This window comes from Phascolarctos cinereus, unplaced genomic scaffold (assembly GCF_003287225.1).
Source record: "Phascolarctos cinereus isolate Bilbo 61053 unplaced genomic scaffold, phaCin_HiC Scaffold_9;HRSCAF=440, whole genome shotgun sequence".
In the NCBI taxonomy this organism is placed as follows: Eukaryota; Metazoa; Chordata; class Mammalia; order Diprotodontia; family Phascolarctidae; genus Phascolarctos; species Phascolarctos cinereus.
Window position 1 is genome coordinate 91,114,949 of NW_027556402.1, and position 22,137 is coordinate 91,137,085.

General features: G+C 37.7%; 1 protein-coding gene across 23 annotated transcripts in view; it reads right to left on the reverse strand.

The window, feature by feature from the left end:
* Window positions 1-22,137, reverse strand: part of NPY5R (neuropeptide Y receptor Y5) — a 182,801-nt gene that overhangs the window by 87,753 nt on the left and 72,911 nt on the right. For 14 of the 23 annotated variants that reach the window (XR_013484200.1, XM_078148968.1, XM_078148967.1 and 11 more), the window contains one exon: window positions 20,448-20,579. The exons of 2 other annotated variants lie outside the window; for them this stretch is intronic. The gene's annotated coding sequence lies outside the window, so the exon portion shown is untranslated. Of the gene's footprint in view, window positions 1-467; window positions 1,110-1,820; window positions 1,899-4,180; window positions 8,954-20,447; window positions 20,580-22,137 lie in introns of those variants that run through there. 7 more of the 23 variants (XR_013484197.1, XR_002321211.2, XR_013484199.1 and 4 more) reach the window with 7 other exon arrangements.

Genomic DNA, 22,137 nt, shown 5'->3' on the forward strand with positions numbered 1-22,137 from the left:
TGTAAAACTTAAAAGTCTGCAGATATATGAGCTATTATTATTTACTCTGGAGGAGAGGGAAAGGAAGAGAAGACAGGAAGAGCAAGGATGGAAGCCAGATTGCCAGGTGGCCATCTCTGGCTTTTTCCTCCAAAGGCTTATAACCTCCTCAAAGTATGCCTGGAGAAGAATCTTTTACTGGTTTGTTGGGCAGAGGTAGCACAACCCTGTCTCTCTCCCAACAAGTTTATCTGCCCAAAAGTCAAGAGGAGGGAATTTCAGTTTAGCTTACAGCCATAACCTTTGATTATCTATCTAATATAATTATTATTTTTTAAATACAACTGTTAACTTTTATCTTCAAGACTAGTTCCTAGTTCATTATTCATTAAACAATGCATTTTGTCGCATGGAAATTTCTTGGCATCTTATGGTATTTCTGAATACTGTGTTTAAAAACTGAACACAAATTTCTCTATCATTCACTGTTATTGAGCGACATGTGACTTTTAATATAAATTATGCAACATGAGGAAGTAAAACAGTATGTTTGGGTTGAGTGAGGATGGGAAGGTGATTGTGTGAGGGGTGGTAGAGATGGAGAGGTCACAAGTTGGCTTGTTCTTGCATGCTGTAGGAAGGCCCAGCTTATGTGCTGTGTGACAAGGCAGGCTCATGCACGTCCAATCATGCAGTGAAATTCTCAATGTGTAGCAGATTGTTCAGTCAATGCCAAGTGTCACTTCGTAAACATCATTTTTTTCTCTAATCCCATTTTCTAAGATATTTTATAGTTCGAAGATACTGATACACATTCCTTAAGTTCTTACAAACATATGCCTCACAAATACATCAATCACCTGAATCACTTTTGTTTTATATATAATATATATATGCTTATATACACATATGTATTGTACACATATACATATATGTATATTTTAATAAGCTAACTTTTAACTCCAGAGATGAAACTTTATTTGTCTAGTTAAGAAAGCATATGAACTTTATTTGGGTTATAAAACAGGTGCTCAGGACAAAGGCTTGGACCCCTCACTTGTCCTGTATCTCCTGTGTTAGGTTACTAACTGGCTGGATACATGGTTCTTGTCACATGCCGTTTGTAGTTCCTATGATTTGGAGAGAACAGAAAGACCATTCAACAGATTGCTATATTTGCTAAACAAATATATCAGGAATTTCCTCCAAATCTAAACATACTATAAAAAACCAAATCTACCACAAGCTATAAGATCTCTATTTTACATAATAAAGAACTACCTATATCAATGTATCAAAACCACCAGAAACTTGGAGCTTGGATGAAGATAAAATTGATGATTTAGATTATACTGATGAGGCTCAGCATGACAAAGGTAGGAGACCAGCAACATCGTGATTCCCCACTTTGAAATAATCTTTTCAGATACCACAGATCCTCATTTAATAACCTGAGTAGAGCTAAGTGACCTTACTCATGTTCTGAACCTATTTTTTTAAAAAAGACTAAATCTTTAGCTTTTAAGAAAAAGGATGGAATCTCCTGAAAGAGAGCACCAAAATATGTTCAAAACATGAAACTTCTCTCAAGGATCATTAAATTTAAAAAGTAATCTTGGCATATCAGTGGAGAGCTGAAAGTGAGTGCTATTTTACTAGGATTACAATCTGGTTATGTATATATCCAACACTGTTGCTTTGTGAATGGGAGAGTAGTGACAGACTATCACTACATTAAAAAAAAAAAGGCAAAAATACTGGCTTCAAAAGAAAGAACCAATTCCCAGAAAGGAAAATGTGGTAAGTTAACCACTGGTTAGTCCTGAAAAAAGTTTTCTTACCACTGTTGCACATTAAACTTGGTTTTAATGAAAAATTTTGTCAAGACGATGGATCGAAATGGTGCAGGTTTTCTTTATCTGAAAAATAAATTTCCAAGAATCAGTGAGACTAAAAACAAAGTGGGAGATTTGTGGGTCCTCAAATAAGGGAAATGATAGAAAGCAATTATTTTGAAGAACAGTTGAATAAAGTTGAAGAAGATGCATGGAAATCATTTTAAAAAACAAACCAAAACTTTTTTTGGGGGAAATATAAGACAGAAAATTAGCAAGAAACTATAAATGATCTTAAAAACTATAAAATTATGGACTATAACATGTCCCTCAAGGTCCATTTCTTGGATTTACATTTAGATTTCTTCCCAGAAAATCTAGGTGTTAAGAGGGATGAACAAGGGGAAAAGCTTCAGTCAAGAAATCTCCATAATGGAAAAGTAAAACCAGGGCATACTGGCTGAATACTACTAGATGGTGAAACAGGACATTCCATAGGTGAAATACAAGTAGAAATCTTCAATAATTACATTTTAGGTAAATGAAATGAGTACACTTTCTAGGTATGAAAGATTTAAAAAAATGATTCCTATGAAAAACTATGGGAGAAGAGACAAAATGTGAAGTCATATTTTCAATTTGAAAAAAGTTTTACCTATTTTTATGTGTGTGACCAAAAAAACCACCCTAAAACACCTTTTTTGTTGTTGTTTTTCCATGTAATATATACTGCCTCACTAACTGGCTGAGCCAGACTCTTCTGGTAGACGTGAACTTTCATTAGTCTAGGCCTCACAGGGTTTGTACACTGGCAGCTTTTAGTTATTGTCCCATAACTACTGAGCGGATGTGGTTTTCTCAACTTGATCACTATTGTTAGTCTTATGGAAACCACAGGTAGTCCCCCTAACCGAGAGCTTATAGAAGCATGTCCTTACATATGATTGGCCACCCTGGAGGGATGGACACTCACAAAGACTTCCCTTTTTTTTTTTTAAACAAAGATTCACCATAAACAGGTATGGCTTTGGCCTTCTTAAAGAACATAAGTGAAAAGATAGGGCTAGGAGAAAAAAGGAAGGGAAGCCTTCTTATGGCCACAACCTTTTTGTCAGTTGGCTGTGAGCTATACAAAGACAGGCTAGAGTTCATAAGATCTAAGATTTAAAGCTACGTATTTCTATTCCTTTGGAATGGGCAGCAATTATATCCTGGACCCTTGTCTCCTATTTTTGGGATTACAAGGCTGTGGCTGTGGCTACTGTAGCCAAATGATCAAATAATCATGCACGTGACTGGGGTCTGGTGGGAGCTGTTTTGCAACGGAATCTGTACGAGGAAGGCTGCCTAGATATAGAACTTGGGAACTGTATCAGAGGACCTTGGTTCAAATCTCAGCTCTGCCATCTACTACTAGCTGTGGAACACTGGGTAAGTTGCTTTATTTCTCTGGGTCAAAGTTTCCTCATCTGAGGGATCAGACACAATGACTTCTTGGGAATAATTTTAGGTCCCTTCCAGCCCTGAATCTATGAGCTCATATTTAGGGGCGGAAATGCTTCAGGGAATCTAAACGTTTTGTAGCCTCCCCTCATATTTTTGTACAAATAGGTGTTACTTTGGGTATGTAAAAACTATATCCTTCTACTCATAGAATTGAAAGTATTGAGGAAAAGCAAGAGGTATCCTGGCACAGCTGATCAGAGAGCTGGCCTTGGAGTCTGGAAGACATGGGTTTAACTCCTGACTAAAAATGGCCCTATGCAAGTCACTTAACCTCTTAGTACCCTCCAGGAAGCTTAAGAGGCAATGAAGACTGAATTGCAAAAGAAATGCCACTGAGAGAATTTCTCACTGGCAGCTCTTTGTGGGGGCATGGAGGAACTTGAGGAAAAACTGAAATGGCTCAGACTCTGTATATTTGCCCTATTTGCCCCAAATGCATGGTGTAGGGGGAAAAGTATGCTAGACTTGGAGCCAGAACACTGGTTTTGAGTCCCAGCTCCTACATTCACTAGCTTTGTGGCTGTACTATGCAAGCCATTCAAAATCTCAGCTCCAATGTGCTCATTTGAAAAATGGAGATTAGAATCTTTGTACTAACAACTTCTGAGATTTGGAGGGAAAGTGCTTTGTAAACCTTAAGAAATAAAGGGAAAAAGTATATATATATATATATATATATATATATATAATTTATGTAAATATATATAAAGAAAAAGATACAGAAAAAAAGATAGGATCCCACAGTTCTAGGTGGGGTAAAATCCCTGAGGGGAATCCGTGTGTCATTTTTATAGGATTATTATTTTTTTTACATGAACTTGGTTTGTTTATTCTCTTGGAAATGATTAAGACACAAAATCTACCTGTTGAAAATAAGTTTTATTAGAGCATAATAAAGTAGCACTTTGTATTGAAGGAGTTCTCAAACTTTTGGGGCTCAGAACCCCTTTGCAATCTTAAAAAATACAAGACTTAAGACTCCAAAAACCTAGGGCTAACTCCCAATTCTGCTACATACCTGCTGTGTGACCTTGTACAAGTCAGTTAACCTCTCTGAGCCTCAGTTTCTTAATTTGTAAAATAGGAGTAGGAAGTCATATCATATCTCATAACATTATTTTGAAAATCAAATTAACTGCAAAGGGCTTTGTAAATCTTAAAGCAATATATAAATAGGCATTATCCTATATTTTTCTTTTACTGATAATTATAAAGAATAATTATAAAGATAATTACAAAGAATGCTGCAAAAATAATGAAGGGCCCCATATAATGAGTGAGCCATAGCTTTAGAAGCATTGAATCAAAGAGGTACTAGAGCTTTGACTACCTTAAGTTTCTTTTTATCATTTTTTCCTATTTCCCAAATAGTCTCCTCCTCCTTTGGTAAGCTTTATATCCTTCATTTTCCTTTGAAATCAAAGGCTGTTTATTAGTTTTGTTTTCAGTTTTGTTTCCATAAAATAGGCTGTATCTGTTAGGCCCCTACTAAATTTTCCCCCAAGGGTCACAGATAGGAGATTGTGATTTCTATGCTCACATAGACCGATTCTCTCAGATTCAAGCCATTTTCAAGTTAACCTTTTATTTATAGTAAATAGCCACCTTTTCTGTTTTGTTTTTTCCCTCTTTTGTTTCTTTTCTTTCACTCACCCACTCTCACTGCCCCAGATTCCCTACAGTAAGGCTGGAATCAGAGGAAGTGTGGGGGGAGAAAGTTCAATGGGAGGGAAGGGGAAAGGTAGAGAGATGCAAGTAGACAGAGACAGGAACAGGGACCCAGACATATAGAAGGATAGAGACAGTTTAAATGGCAGCACAAGAAGGTGAGTCTAACTTTGTGGGTTTGGGTTGAAGTAATGCTGACCATTTAGCAAGCCTCAATGAATCCCCATTCCAGAGGGTTGGGTCTTGGCTCTTCATTGCTTAAGGCAGTGCAAGGGAAATTATTTAAAAATAAGTAAGTAAATAAATAAATAAAAGCTGATGATATAATTCTCCAGCCCCTACTAGCCCTTCTAGGTAGCTCTGGTGGAGTTAGTGTGGTGCATGGGAAAGATGACTGGTTTGGAAATCAGAAAGTCAGAGTTAACTACATCAGGTTTTGTCCCTAATTCACATTGGGCTTCACTTCTCTTTGTTTTCTCATCTATAAAGTGACCATTTTCCTAAACTGTATGCAGAAGGCTGATCAGGAGAGCCCCTAAGATGAGGCCAAAGGAAAGAGGCCATTGTTTGGGACTTGTCTTAAGTTGGAAGGACTCTGATTGTGCTTCCTAAATAGGTCAAACATACCCACAGATAAGCATAAAATAAGCCTAAATCTAATGGTATATACTTTCTCATAGGGGAATGGAAAAAAGAAACAAAACAAAACAAAACAAAACTTGGAGGTTGCTAGAGAGACAACCCACTTCATACCAAACCCATGCTTTTGAAGTCCACATCTGCTCCTCCTCAAGGATCAATCACCTCAGGCTCCAGGGCCACTGATTATTTTTCACAGGAGAAAGGCCTCAGCTTTTTATTCTGCTCCACTACTGCCTTTGGCTAAGAGATTCTTTCACTGTCTTTCCAAAACTGGATACAGGTACTTCCCTATTCTCCTTAGAAGGTGGATTTAGGCTTTTTCTTTACTCTATCACAGTCTCTCCAAGCCCTTATCATCTTTCAGGCCTTCAGCTACATAGCTGAGGGCATGTTTAACTGCAACTTGCCTCTTCCACATCTTGGGGCATGGACTCAATCCTCTCCTAGTGAAGAGGCTTTGATATCACTGCTTCTCCATGACTGTCATTAACCACAATCTGAAGGAAGATGGCTCTGATGCCTATGAAACCCTAATTTAGGAGCCTCAGTCTATTCTTAGCTTTAGATTAGTTCTGGTAGGTCTGTCTACCCCTCATTCAGAAGAACAGTACAAAAGGGTAGCTCTGATCTGAGCCTAAGCCTGAGCCCAACCCCATCAAATCATCCTTGATGCAGAAAGAATCTTTCGATGAGGCTCTTCCTACCTATCAAAGAGGCATCATCAAAATCCTTTGCCCCTTCTCCATTTCTTTCATGGGAAAGTGGGGGCAAAATCAATCTTGTACAATGAGACTGAACCTTATCAAGTTGACCAGTTTCTCCGGATCAAGCCTGTCCATTTAAAATGCAAAACAACATGATCTTTGATTCCTCTCCACCTCTCTATTCTTATATCACATGACCACAAGATCACAGCTGTGACTTGTTTTGTTCTTGGACAGTTGATTTATAAAATCAAACATATTATTTTGTGTTTCATGAGCATTTGATTGCCATTTCCCAGGTTTGGGGCAGATAGAAAGACCTACCTCTCCCTGGCCAATATTATCTCTCAGTTCCCTAATTCAATTGGTTTAGAGAAGTCTGCTTTAGGGTTATTTCTACAATGACTTTATTTCTCCAAACAACAACAAGAACAACCACAAGAAGGAAACAACCACCACCACCACTACCACCAAACAGGGACACACAGTCTGAGAAAGGACATTCCTTTACAAAATTTAAGTTAAAAGAATGCTTTTTTTTTGAAATTGGGACTATTCTGGAAAATCCAAAGTGTACAGTCACTACAGATAACTTTAATAAGAGTCAATTTGGTAACAATGAAAGTAAGCCTAGTCATGGATAATTTTAAAAAACATATGTAACAGACATAACAACCATTTCTTCCTGAACCACAATCAGGATACATGACCCAACAAAGTATACTCCTTTTTTAAAAACACTTTTCTTTTCTCGAGTTCAGGATGGTCTTTAAAAATCTAGGATATGTGGTCACCAGAAGTATGAATGATTTTGGAACAAATTAATTTTTTTTAAATTGCAGATGTACTTTTCTAACTATGTTTTGCTTAGGCTAATGTTAAAATTCATTTTTATTCCTTGAGCACACACTGACTGGTAAGAGGCCAGGGAAACAACTGGGTGTATGCTGGGGAGCAAAGGAAGCTGTCTGGGAAAGAGGCAGTGCAGTTTGGTTACCATGCCATATGTCCCAGATTTCCTGGGACAGTCCCAATTTCAAGGAGAGAATGGGCACTTTTAACTAGGGCTTACCAAGTAATTTCCTTTGTCAGACCACAAATTCTGATTTTGGGCTTGGGAAAATGTGTTCACAGTAGGTACAGAAGAAGAAGCAACAAAGCAAGAGCACATAGATCTGAGTTCTAGTCCCCATTCTGCCAATAATTAATTTTACTGCTCAACACACAATTTGCTACATGGAATTTTACTGGGGATTTAAAGTTCTCTTCATGCTAAAATTTTAAATTGCATCTGAAATTTTTTTATCACCCACTATTAAATGACATATGAATCTTAATATAAACCATGCATTAGGAGGCAGTAGTAAAACTGTGGCTTTTTGAAGGGGGCTGAGGAGGAGGAGAGAAGTCACAAGTTGGCTCGTTCTTGCATGCTGTAGGAAGGCCCAGCTTATGTGCTGTGTGGCAAGACAGGCTCATGCACGTCCAATCATGCAGTGAAATTCTCAATATGGAGCAGATTGTTCAGTCAGTTGTGTGCCAGGTGTCACTTGGTAAACATTGTTATTTTTTTCTAATCCCATTCTCTAAGATGTTTTGTAGTTTGAAGATGCTGATATACAGTCCTTAAATTCTCATAAATGTATGCCTCACAAATGTACCAATCACCTGAATTGTTATGTAGCTAACTTTTAACTCCACAGATTAAACTTTATTTGTCTAGTTAAGAAAACATATAACTTTATTTGTATTATAAAATAGGTGCTCAGGATAAGGCTTGGACCCCTCACTTGTCCTGTATCCCTTGTATTAAATTACTAACTGGCTGGATACATGGTTCTGGTCATATAACATTTGCAGTTCCCATGATTTGGAGAGAACAAAAAGACCATTCAACAGATTGCTATATTTGCTAAAAAATATATCAGGAATTTCCTCCAAATCTAAACATACTATAAAAATCCAAATCTACCATAAGCTATAAGATCTCTATTTTACACAGTGAAGAACTACCTGTATCGAAACAACAAAAAACTTGGAACTTGTATGAAGATGAAACTGATGATTCAGATTGTAATGATGAGGCTCAGCATGACAAGGTAGGAGACCAGCAACATGGTGATGCCCCCATTGGAAGTCACTTTTCCATCTTCAGATCCTCATTTAATAACTCAAGCAGTCCTAGTGACCTTACTCATCATCTTACCCAAAAAACATCAAGGTAAACCTTTAGCTTCTACAGAAAAAGGATGGAATATTCTGTAACAGGGCACCAAAATATGTTCCAAGCATGACATTTCTGTCAAGAAGGACAAAACAGGAAAATATTCTTGATATATCTATGGGGATCTAAAAGTGATTGTTCTTTACTAATATTATAACTAGTGTACAAAATACTGCTGCTGCATTATTCATGAATGGAAGAGCAGTGACAGAAATAACCACTACATTTAAAAAGCACTAGCCTCAAAAGAAAGAACCAAATCCCCAAACAAAAAATGTGGTAAGTCAACCACTAGTAGTCCTGAACAAATTTTCTTACCACCGTTGCACATTAAACTTGGTTTAATGAAAAATTTTGTCAAGGCGATGGATCGAAATGGTGCAGGTTTTCTTTATCTGAAAAATAAATTTCCAAGAATCAGTGAGGCTAAAAACAAAGTTGGGGTATTTGTGGGTCCTCAAGCAAGGGAAGTGATGAAAGACAAACATTTTGAAGAACAGTTGAATAAAGTTGAAGGAGCTATATAGAAATCATTTAAAAAAAGGAAACCAAAAAATTTTGGGGAAACTACAAGGCAGAAAATTACCAAGAAATTATCAATGAATCTTCTCAAATCCTATAAAGTTATGGGATGCAACATGTCACTCAAGATCCATTTCTTGGATTCACACTTGGATTTCTTCCCAGAAAACCTACAAGCTATTAGTGATAAGCATAGATAAGGCTTCTAGCAGGAAATCTCCACAGCAGAAAAGTAATACCAGGAAAGTATATTGGCTGACTACTGTTGAATAACTGAGGAGGAATATTCCCCAGGTGAGATGAGGTGCAACAGAAAATCATCAGCAACTACATTTTAGGTGAATTGAATAGTATAGTTGTTTAATAAAAACTACTTTTAAAAATATCAAACTGATTCCTGTAAAAACTCTGAGTGGTAGATAAAATCTGAAGCTATGCTTTAAATAAACACGGACAATACTATATAAGGTTCTCATGATTTTATGAGTATGACAAAAAACAAAGCCCTATTGATTTAGTTTGTCCACTTTTGTGTGGTCCCAGGTCGGCTACTTCACTGTTCTAAAGCAATATTTTCTATGAAGGTGGTGAGATGATCTCTAGACTTTAGAGTCTTTTGTCTAATATTTTATCACAGATGATTTGTATGTGACTAAGAGTTTCCTGTAGTTAACATGTGCAATGCCACAGGAGATGGATTATAGCCCTAAGGCTTTTCAGAAAACCATGAAGCATGCAAAACTGTGAAATTACATTTAAAACAACACATCAGGGCTCCCTTTTACTCTTTCAGTCCTCACAACAACTCCATGAGCAGGCACTATAAGCACTCTAATGTTCATTCAATTTAGAGGTCTAACATTTTATAGAACAGAAAGCTAAGGTTTGGGGATGTTAAGTGACTTGCCCGAAGGTCTCATGGGTTGAAGCTGAGTTGAAATTCAAATCTAAGGCCTCTATGGGGAAAATGAGGTTGGAAGGGGTGATACAACTGAAGTTCATACAACTATTAAAAAACAATAATGTGGAACCTACAGCTTTTTTCAATTCATTTAAAAAATAATACAATTAGCTGCCCATCCAGGCACTAATAACACAGTGGATAGAGTGCTAGGACTGGAGTCAGGAAGACCTGATTTCAAATCCAGCCTCAGACACTAGCTGAGTGACCCTGGGCAAATCATTTAATCTCTATTTGCCTCAGTTTCCTCAACTGTAAAATGAGGATGATAACAGCACCTACCTCATTGAGTTTTTGTGAGGCTCAAATGATCCTTTGTAAAAAGCTCAGCACAGTGCCTGGCACATAATAGGCGTTCTATAAAGGTTTATTCCCTTCTTTCCCTCTCCTCTGCTCCCTTGATTCCTCCTCTCTCCCTACACTTAAACTGTGGATCACAACCCCATGGGGTGGAGACCCACAGCTTAAGGAGCGCTGAAGGTGTCTCGAGTGGAAAAAGTTTAAGAAGCCCTGTGTCTAGACCACCTTTTTCACAGCTAGTAGACAACCCTAAGGTAACACTTGATAAACTAAAATAGGTCAAAGTGCCAATCTTCCTAGCTTTATCTTTGTTTTAATCAGGAATTCAAAAAAGTCTAAGACGCAAAGAAAGACTATCTAAAGACAAATGTTAAGGCTGACATTTGCTTTTGAGGAGGAAGCTCTTCCTGGCCCTCCTCAAATCCTACCATGGAGATGACAACCCCCTTGTCTATTTGAGATAATTGTGGTACCATACTTGAATTAGAGAGGTGGGTTTAATTTCTGGCTCTGTCACTGACAACCTGTGTGACCTTAGGCAAGTCACTACGGAAGTGAAAGGATGACACTAGTTGATCTCTAAAACCCTTTCCCAATTATTTATGTTGGGTGTATCTTTGACATCATTTTCATTGGCCATCCTCTGGCTGAACTATTTAGCTGAAGAAAAAAAGGAAGGCTGAATGGAGAGGGTGGGGTAAGTATGGTATGTAGAACTGGAAAACCAACTCATTTGATGAGATGATGAACCTGAGGTCCCGAAGAGGTTACCTTTACATTTATGTTAAGTTTCTGACTTACCCAAGGTCATAGTTGAAATTTGACTGAACCTAAACCTTCTGACTCCATGCTTGGAGAGTTATGCCCATTTTGCCACTGTCCCAGACTCCTCTTCCCTGCCCCCCCCCACTCCATGCCTATTCTTATAACACTCCTACTCCATTACTTCAGTTGCTAGTAACTTCCAACCTGAGAACTTTGTCTATATTTGGTATTTACTTATCTGCATACCTCTTCTTTTCCCTCAATTGAATGTATGCTTCTTGAGGGCAGAAATTATTTCATTTTCCTCTTTATCTTCCCAAAGAGGCTGCTACACAAAGGTGCTTAACACATGCTTATTGAGTCAATAATAAATGAATGCTTCTATCCTCTAACAACAGCTGTCTTTTTTAAACTGACCAAAGTACCAAGGTAGTAAAAGGAATCTCCTTACACCTGATCAATCTGTCTCTGAAGGCCTAGTCTCAACTCACCCATCCTGAGATCAAAATGGTAGCACAGCAGATTCCTGATTGTCTGTTCATGGTTAAACAAAAGTAGCATTCAGGGCTTCATTGAAAGGCAAGGCTTTAATATATCCCAAGGCCTTATCCTAGCACCTGTTACTTATTATTATTATTATTCTCAGTTAACTGCTTTCCTTATACATTTTTCTTTTGCTTCTATCATTTTTCCCACACAAAGATATACATATATATATTTTATATATATATTTAAAATAACTTGTTTACAAAACTGTTAATAGCAACAGTGGAACAGTGTTATCTAAAGCAAACCAAAATATTTGCTCATAAACTATATAACAAGCCATTTAATGTGATCAGCTTAGTTTTCCTTAGATACTAGCAGTCCAAGGTGTTCCTGAAGATTAAAGGCAAATTTTTCAGAGCTAAAATGTTTCATCATTGAATCTGACATTCAACAGATGGTATACAGGGAACTCCTGTCCTCATAATCACAAATTCATACAACTTTAGAATGGGGCAAGACCTTGGGATAATCTGATGTCGCCCCCTCATGGTACAGGTGAGAGAACTCTCTCTAGGAAGAATTGATCTGACTTGCCCAAGGTCACACAGCTAATTAAAGGCAGAACTGGAAGTAGAAGCCTATATTCCTTATTCTTTGGTCCAGTGGCTCTGGGCTATTTTATATGAAGACATACATCCCTTATTTCACAGGGAGGAAAATACTGCTTTAAAAGGGGGCTTTTAGGAATTTAAGCATTAATTAACATGTCCTTAGTAAGGGCTTTATTGAAGGTATTGTTAAGTTATGAGTCTATCTTCTTTTCTTCCTAAGAACTCATATTGAGAGGCCTAGACCTCTCTATCTGTCCCCATTCTACTAGTGGAGCCTGACCCACCCCATTGCAGAGTGACCCACCATTAAGCAGTAGTAATGGATTTTCACTGATTTACACCACTTTCTCAGGCTTAATCCCCCTTGTGACCAAGGACATGCATTTTTTAGAGCTTGAGTTTCAGCCCATATACACTGAACAGAGTGCAACTAATTGTCCTAGGTGCTGATCGATCCCATGCCCTCAGCCTCATTAGCATGATGTTTTAACAAACTCAGCTAACCGCTTTAAACAAGGGGCTCAATGATTATTTTATTACAAGTACAAAGGAGGCGAAATCCAGGTCCTGAGACGGAAAGTACTTGCTCAAAGTCATAGAACATCGGACAACAATCTCACACTCAGTAAAGCAATGACTGACAAAGGATTAGTCTCTGAGTCTGAATTTTCAGTTCATTATTCTGACCAGTCATGCTGCCTTGCTCATGTTTTTATAAATATACACTGCAGGCAAGGGCTGAAATCAAGCATTCAATCTGTTAAGGCTGTTAGTCAATCTATATAATGACTGAAAGCAGCAGATAATGTAAGAAATTGATGGTTAAAGCATTCCATGCAAGGAATGCTTAGTTATTTTATACACAATTGCCAAATGGTTAGAGAGGGTGCACTATATGAATTGTGGGTTTTTAAGAAAAATTAATTCATATGAATTCATGAGTAACTTTAGGTACTAAACAGAAAAAAAGTAATACAAGTGATTGTAAAACAAAAGCAATTATATCGTTTTTCAGGGTGATAGGTATGAAGAGACTGAAAAAAAAAGAGTGAATTGTTACAAAAAGATAAACTCAAGTAATAACCACCTCTTTATACTCTTGCCTTTTGTCACATTCTGACCATGTTGCATTCCTGTTAAAGAAACCTCAGTAGCTCCCTAGTGCTTTCCTATCATCTCTCTAGGATAAAATACCAAGTGTTCTGCCAAGAATTTGGCTTCAAACGCCTCTGAAATGGCTCCAAACTACCTTTCCAGATTGATTTCACATTTTTTCCTCATCAACAACATTCCAACCAAACTGATCTACTGAATAGGACATTCCTTCTATTTCCCTGCCTTTTGCACAAATTGCCCTAGACCTAGACTGCTTTCTTCCAAGTCACTTTCACTTCCGGGAATCCTTAGGAATGGAATCCTTCAAGGCTCTGTTTACATTAACTATCCTACATGCTTTCCTGATCCCCCTGGTTGATAGATATCCCCCTTAATACTTTATATTTTGTATTTCCTTATCCATATACATGTTGTCCTTTCCCTCACTGAACAAGACAATCAAATATAAACTCTTTGAGGACAGGGACTGTTCTGTTTCTGGTTTTGTATCCCCAATTCCAAGGAATGTCTTATATATAGCAGGTAACTAATAAATACTTACTGAACTGAATTTTTGAGCACAAATTCTTAACTTGACCCAACTGTTACATGATAATAATATACCCCATAATTACATGTCTTGCACTAGGCAACAATGTTTTCCTAAAGCATTCTAAAGCATGTGTAATTATCTTTGCAATGCCTTCACCAAAGTCCTTCTCCTAAGCCTCATCATGGTGTGGTGATGACTTATGGTTTTTGAAAACTATGCCATTGGAGCACAAGCTTCTGGAGGGCCTCCCAGTTTGGAAAGAATCAAGAATGCCCCTTTGGTGGACTCTAAGTTAATGGAGACAGAGCCTGGCTATGTTTAGAGAGGTTCAACAATGGAAAGCTAGATACCACATAATAAAGTTTGGGTCAGGGCAGCTCAATATACGATTCTATACCAGTAGAGGTATGGTGGACTCAATCCGACTCAGGCCTGTTCCCTGGTAGTTTAGGTCTACTACTGGAACAAAATGAGACACTGATAGGTCATTCAAATATTTACATAAGCCAGAACATAGAAAGGATACTCAGCCTGGGTAGATGGTCCCCTTCATCTCCATACAGAAAACCAGGAGGGCAGGATATGATGACTGATGTGGTCTTGGGATAGCTGCCAATCAGAAGCACCTTGATTCCATATAGGTGAGACTTTTGCCTTTAGATGACCAGGAAGTTATAATACCATGGCTGGAGGCCATTAGAAAGCTGCCAAGAGCCCTGTGGTCTGAGTCTTGGCCTGTGAGCCATTAAGTCTTAGGGACTGCTTCCTTGCCTTTTATAGCAAGAACTAGCTTAACTTACACACGTAGGAATCCCTATCCCAGGAGGAAATACCCACATGAATTTATATAACAGATCTTTTACCATATTGAAATATATTTTTATAATAACTTTCTGAGGTAGGGGAGTTATTACCAGTTATTATTCTCATTCATAAACTCTGCTCCAGACACAGTGGCCTATTTGCTTTTCCTCAAATAAGACTTCTTGCTTTTGTACTTTTTGCTTCCTAGCCTGGAATTCATTTCTTCAAGTTAACCTCTTGGAACCCTGGTTTCCTTCAAAATTTAGCTCAAATTCCACCTTCTACATGAAGTCTTCCTGAATTCCTCATCCTCAGCTATTAGTGTCCTCGCTCTCAAAACTCTTTATCCTCCTTTTGTTCTCTATGTGATTTTTCTAGTGAAAGGCCTGTTTGTTTCATTTTTATCTTCTGAATGCTTAGCGTAGTACCAGCCTGGCATATAGTAGATGCTTAGTAAATGTTTGGTGACTGATTGGCAAGCCTAGGTATTAAAGGGAGTGACAAGAACAAGTTTCTTCACCTTTTTATGTATGTAATTCTTCACCTTCCAGCTCAAAGTCTAGAATTTCTTTTATCGTGGAGGAGAAACTGAGAGCCCTAGAGAGAAGGTGACTTGTTCCAGGTCACACAGTCCATTGGTGGAAGTGTTTAGACAAGAACTGAGGTGTCCTCACTCCTGGCCCAAACTGCTTTCCACCAGACTATGTTGTCATGGGATCACAAGTATCTGCAAACGCTGGGCTCTTCCATGGATTCTAAGGACGCACTTGTAGCCATTGACTTTGATCACATGCAATGTCACTTTTTAACAATGACAACCTTAACATGAAAATATGCAATCCATTACCAATTAGTCACACTTAAACACACATTTTCAGAGTTTATACTGACTTCTTGATTAGAAAACAGCAGTTTGATCCACAACTTGATCCATACATTGGTATAAAAAATATCAGATCACAGATGTTTTTCATTTCCCTATTCCCCACCTTTTAGGAGATAATTCTGAACTCCATTGTTAGATGATAATAACGGTTTACATGTAAATAGTCAATGCAGTTACAAAGCACTTTACCTCAACTGCTTCTCACAATAATCAAATGAGGTAGGTTCATACTGTAAAATTTGGAACTTGAAGAGACCTTATAAATTTCCTTCTAATTTTACGAAAGAGGAAACTGAGGCCTAGAGAGGTTAAATAAATTTCTCAGAATTCAATGTTCTATCAACTATATTACATTTAAAAATTATTATTACCCTATTTTACAGGTGGGAAAAATGAGTCTCAGGTGAAGTAACTTATCTAATGTGGCAAAGTTGGCAGGTTGAAAAGACAGAATTCAAATCCAGTCGTTCTGGCTACAAATCTAGTACTCTTCCCATGCTACCTATCAAAAAATTGTCATAGCTTCAGGCCTCAATGGCACCTGAACTCACAGCCCCTTGTTTATAAAGTCATTAGCTTTAACCCCTGAGCTACCAATTAAAGATATGCAACTTCAATTATTTTGCTTAATTTCATCTCTAGATGAATGAGTCTGAGTATTCTCCATTGTGGGTGGTCTTTTCTATTCTTTTCTCTTATGACTAGGATTATTATTTGCTGATTTCTGCTATGTGAGTTTCTCAAAAAAGCTTAACATTTAGAAGGTCATTTTACATGTTCCTTTTTTTTGTTTGGTTTTTAAGAGGGGAGTCTAAAAATGCCTGTTACCAATTCAATATTTTATTTTCAGCATATACTGTCTACCACTTTTCAAAAATGTGTATCCCTCCCAAGTAATCTTTAGAATAGTCACTTTCATTTTCTAAGCAATGTCCATGTCAGGAATGACAGCTTGTGTAACTTCACATCTGTCTTTTCCGTGTTGGGAACCAAGGGAAGGTGGATTGTGTGGGGAGCAAGGAGAAGAGGATATAAAAATTATGAAAAAAGAGTTCTAAATCAGATAAAATCTTGAGGAAAGGTTGGAGAGGATAAGAAAGGTCTGGGCCACAAAGAGGTTGTCTTTGTGAAGATAGATCTGGCATCAGAAATTAAAGGAGTCAAGAAGAAAAAGGCAGGGAAGGGGGTGTAGAAACAGTAGGAATATACAGATTGTAAAGCTCAGATATGAATAAGGAAGGGGATAAAGTAAATCAGGATCTGATTTATTTACTTTTTAATTTTAAAAGAATACAGAAACTTCTTAGAATGTTTGCTTATAACTGTGCATATCACTCCTATTGAACACTACCCAGCACTTCCACTGTGTCCTCTGGAGCTCCCATTGTATTAGATCTGTGTGTGCCCTCCCTTGAGAAATTAACTTTTATATTTAATTGTCTCTGTACCTGTTTTCTCTAATAGACTTTTAGAAAGATCTGTGGCATTTTTGTTTTTGCAAGCCCAGTAGCTAACATATGATAGGTACTTAATAAATGCTTGTTCAAGTGAATTGAATGAGAGGAGAGATAGTTTTAAGATGACAAGAGTGCACTAGGTAGAACTTTTTGAGATGGAGACAGATCTACTTACGTATATTTAAATGTAGCAAAAATAGTTTATGGAGAGAAAACTTTATTAATGATGCTAAAAGAGCAAAGATGGCTATAGGGTTAGGGCTAATAGAGCTAAAAGGGATTTGGGGGAAGGGGTGATGTGGAAGACAGAGAAGCTGATATTTCAAGAAGGACCAGCCTTTGATCTGACATGGCAACCTCTAATGGTCACCTTTTCCATGTCCAACCCAAGGAACTTATTACTATTCCATCCTCACTGGCACTTTCACCAGTGACCATATCAACTCTCAACCTTATATAATTTAACATTATGATTATTTTTCTTCTGCATGTGAATTCTCAAACATCTTAGGAAGATATGCAGTAGATGTTTAATAAATGTTTATTAATTGATTAATTGAAAACACAGAAACTAGGCCTTTCCACCTCTAAAATTAATGTTACTGCTACATGATCTGCAGTTAGTCTTTTCTCTACATACAGCTTTTTCCATATTGCTACCTTATTGTATTACTGCTTTCTGTATCCTAGATGACTAGGCACTAGACATAATGTTTCAGGTTGGGCTTTGCAATGTTCTTATGATAAAACTCAACTAAACAAATAAACTGGTTGTGGAATGAGGAACAAGAAGACTTAGTCAAATGAAGAGAAGAATTGAAATTTGTAAGTTTAATGAAGGTAATGCTTTCTAGATTTTTAGCAAATCCTAGGATCTAGAACAAGAAGGGTTATTTGAAATCACTTCATCCAACCTCCAAATTATGAAGATGAATGAACTGCAGCCCAGAAAAATTAAGTGACTTGTAGGATCACAAATTTAGAATGGAAAGGGACCTGAGAGGTCATTTACCTAAATCCCTTCATTTAAGAGATCCAGAGAAGTTAGTTAAGTGACTTCACCAAGGCCCCAGGGGAAATATGGCTGGGATCTGAACCTCCAGGTCTCCTTTTACTGCAAAGTGCTTTTTTATAGAACCTCAGTCATATTCTTGCTTTTGAGAATCTAGAAACCTAATGTCACTGAATGAGATGAAAAAATAAGAATGCTTGCTATTGTACATCACAATTCATTTCTTAAAAACAAGGGTATATAGGCCATTGCATTAACAAAGATTGTCAAAACAATGTCATCAAACTACAGGCACAAAATAAAGATATGAAAGAAGGTGCCATATCTCTTGTCTATCCAATCAACCCTGTTGTGTTTATTTTGATACTCTGCAAGTAAGTCTTTGATTGGATTAGTTACAATACCACCAGGGGGCACATCACATCTTGCAGAGAGTCCTCTTGTAGAGTCCAGAAACACATGTCAATGCGATAACAGTGTTGGAGATATTTGAGTTGAAGTTTAGTTCAAATTGAATTTTTAATTCATGCAACTTTGCTAATAGTGTTCTCTGCAGTCTCATTCACAATTTTCTCCATGTTTTTCATGGTCAGTGCTTGGATTGTTCATTCACAGACAAACATCACTGCGACTGATTTAATAGAAAGATCAGAAGCTGTGATTTGCCCTCCTCTAATTAATTCTTAAACTTTTAACAGAATGAAACAGAACTGAATTAACTCGTCTGAGCAAAGTGGAATGCAAGTCCAAGACTCCTGCCCACTAGAGTTACAATGGGAATTTCCAGTTTGATGCTCTTTAAAAACTGCACTAAGTAAATGTGTTTATTAGTTCTATGTTGAGTTTCATATACAGCCATCAATTATGCCACCCTGAAAATGCACTTTTTTTAAAAGACTGTATTATAGAAATACGAAACAACTACTATGTTCAACATTCACCAAGCCTAATTATTAGGGAACCACATTCCATTTGGCATTTTCAAATTCAGTGCTAAGTGAAAATCAAGGGGATAATGAAGAAGCAAAACCCTCCTTTATGGACATACTTATTCCATGGAGGCAGAGTTATGTGGATCACTTTTCAAATATATGAAAACTGTATATTTTAAGATGGTGTTGACATTTTCTTTTATTTCCAGAGCCTGAAGGAAAAAAGAGGCTTCTCAATTTAGGGGTGCAGCAAGAAGGGCTAAACTAAATTTTAGGAAGAATTTTCTGACCTTGAAGATTATAAGACATTGAAATGTGTCGTCAGGGGATCATAGGATCATAGATTTAGAGCTGGAAAGGGCTTTAGAATTCCTATGGTCTAACTTGGACATTGCAGGCTCTGCTTCTTTAGTCTGAAGAATTCAAAAACAAGTATTTGTTGCTTACTATATACAGATGCCTGTGCTAGGTCTGGGGGAAGGAACAGAGTTAAGAAGAGGCAGGCAGTATGAAGTAGTGGCTTAGATAAAAGACTGGGTTCAAATGCCATTTCAAATATAGTGTGGCCCTTGAAGGTGGTTCTTGGGGAAGATAAAGAGGTATTGTCTGAGATAAAAGAAAAGAGGCAGGCTCTATTAGCAGCTGTTACTTTTGACTAAATGATTCATTTTATCAAGGTCTATCCTTGGTCCAAGATCTCCTGAGATCCTAGATCTCTGAGCTAGTAAGCCCTTTTAATCCCTTACATTTAGGACAATGCCTTTACAAAATTATTGTTGTCTTTTCTTTTTATACCATAGTAACTTCCCTTAATTACTGCCTTTTCTTGTCATAAAGAAAAACACTTAAAGTCAAATGACACAGTGACTATAGCTGACCATGGTTTTTACCTTGTTCAGTACCCACAGTCCTCTGCCCTATCTGCCAAAAAGAAGTATGTTTCATGTTAAGTTCTATCTAAAAACAAGATTGTTTACTGCAATTTATAAAGTACTTTATGGAACTATATGGTCTTTCAGTTCAAAAGTGTAGTGGAGATATGGATAAAGAACCACAAGAACTGAGTAAAGTTCCAGCTGCCCTTTATGACCTTGGATAAGTCTCTTCACTTCATAAGCTCCCACTTTTTAACATGTAAAATGGGTATAATAATGCTAACTTCATGGGGGAACCATGAGGAAAGTGCTTTGTGAACTGAAACCTGTTGCATAAAAAGAGTAATTATTATTATTATTATTATTATTATTTATTATTATTATTATTATTATTATTATCATAGTCCTTATTCATCATTGATTCAGTTAGAACTGATGCTAGGTTGATTTCTGTGTAAGCCAATTAGCTATTAGCCTTAACAGCAAACCAGTTGTGGGTCAAATATGTGCCATTGGTTGTGAGTGTTGATCAATCAGTCTAAATCCAAAACCACTAGTAGAAAATGCATGCCCTGCTAATCATAGCTCATGTGATTAATCTGTACACAAAAGCCAACATGTTCTTACCTCACCTCCTACTCAAGGCCAGTCCAGTTCTAACCCAGCTCTGGAGATGCAAGGCCTAATCCTAGCAGGTGGTGGTGATGGGATGTCCTCTGGTAGGTCCAATAATACAGTCCACGTGTGGCTGACCCAAGCCTGAGGCACAGAATCAAAAATTCATAGAACTTTAGAGTTTGAAGGGACCTCAGTGGTCATCTAGTACCTTCAATGCATAAAAATTAATTCTCTCTATGACAGCTAATGATCATCAGCGGTAGGATCTGTTTGAAAACCCTCAGTGAGAGGAACCCTCCTGCCTCTCAAGACAGCCCTTTCCATTTATGCAAAGCTCCGATAGGAAGTTTCTCCTCACATCAAGCCTAATGTGATCTCTTTTCTTGCTCTACTACCTGGGACCAAACAATCAAATCCCTTTTCCAACATGACTGCCCTTCAAAAGCTTGAGGATAGCAATCCTATCACCATGAAGGTCTAAACATCTTCCTTGGTTCCTTCAGATAAACCTCAAATGGGACTGGCTCATCCTGGTTGGCACCATTCTGGCTGCTCTCTTCTGGAGGCTTGTTAGCTTACTGATGTCACTCAGGATGCTCAAGATATGATCACATCAGGGCAGACTACATGGTGACTCTCGCCTCCTTATTCCTGGAAGCTGTCCTCATGTCTACATGTTGTCACATTGTTGAATCAGCTAGTAAGCTGTCAGTCCACTAAAGTCCCATATCTTTTTCAGACAACTTACTCTAACAATGCCTCTCATCATATATTTGAGGCTGATTTGGGGAGCCCAAATGTTGGATTTTGTACTTATCCTAAAGCAGATTTTCTCTGGGTTGATTTCTTACAAAGGTCTAGCCTGTGGATCTTTTGGAATCCTGACATCAGATTGTAGGTTGTCTGAAAATTTCAAAACTATGTTATCTTTGTCTTTATCTGTGTCAATGAGAGAAGATTGAGGGCTGGGCCTGTGATTTTGGTGGCCCAGTGAACTCCTGGATGAAGAAACTCTCTCTCCCTCTGCAGGTGTGTACCTTCTCTGCAACCCTGATTCATAGATTTGCCCAAAGAACTAGGAGGCTTAGTGACTTGCCAAATATCACACAGCCAGTGTATGTCAGAGGCAAGAATTGAACCCAAGTTTCCTCAGCTTTAAGGCCAGCTACCTTTCTACTCCACCAATACTAATCCTCTCACTGTGAACCAATAATCAGAATACTGAATAGTAAAGAGGTAAGCACAGATCCCTGAGACTCTTCACTGCAGCTTTCCTGACAACTTCTTGGGATCCCTAGCTTTAAAGCCAGAAGGGACCTTGAGTCATCCAGTCCAATTTCCTCATTTTTACAGATGAGGAAAATGAATTCCTGAGAGGCAAAGTGAATTGCCTTGAAAGCATGACAGCCAGGATTCCAACCAGGTCCTCTAATGTCAAGTCAATCTAAGGCTAAAAGGGACCTTAAATGGCCTCTAGTTCAATACCCTAATTTTACAAATCAGAAAACTTAGACTTAAGGTAGGTTAAATGACTTGCCAAGATTACAAAAGTCATGACAGAGGTGGTATTTGAACTCAGGTCATCTGACTCCAGAACCAGTGCTTCTTTGACTTGACAGTGAACCATGAAAGACTATTGAGTTTAGTCATCCAACTAGTTTCAAATCCATCTATTTTTACTATCATCCATTCCATGTCT